We start from the raw sequence: 458 nt of genomic DNA on the forward strand, positions 1-458 counted from the left end.
TAACATTAGCTTTTCTTCTGTGGATATTTTCAAGTGTGGCCTCCTATTTATTTCCTTTTTTGTTTGTTTGTTTGCGGTACCAGGGATTGAACTCAAGACCTTGTGCTTACCAGGCAGGCACTTATTCTACTGAGTTATCTCTCTGTTTACTTCCAATTGACGTTTTCCCTCTTCCCAGTGACACAGCCTTACTCCCAACACTGATGCCCATGCAATCCTAGGCTGAGAGAAAACAGATGCCTTGATCAGCTGCAGGTGCTGCAGTCAGAGGCCCAGGGCAGCATCTGGCTTCACATAGGGCTCTTGGTGTCCTTTGACTCTAGGGACCTGAAGACAGCAACTGCTGAGCCTGGGCACCCAGGAAGCATCCATGCCCCAAATAGCTCTGAGGAGAGTCAGTCAAGGGTTCCGCAATGCTGGGGGACAGTGATACCCAGGAGACAAGATGAAACTAATAT

This window comes from Octodon degus, unplaced genomic scaffold, assembly GCF_000260255.1.
Source record: "Octodon degus isolate 3935 unplaced genomic scaffold, OctDeg1.0 scaffold00482, whole genome shotgun sequence".
NCBI lineage: Eukaryota > Metazoa > Chordata > Mammalia > Rodentia > Octodontidae > Octodon > Octodon degus.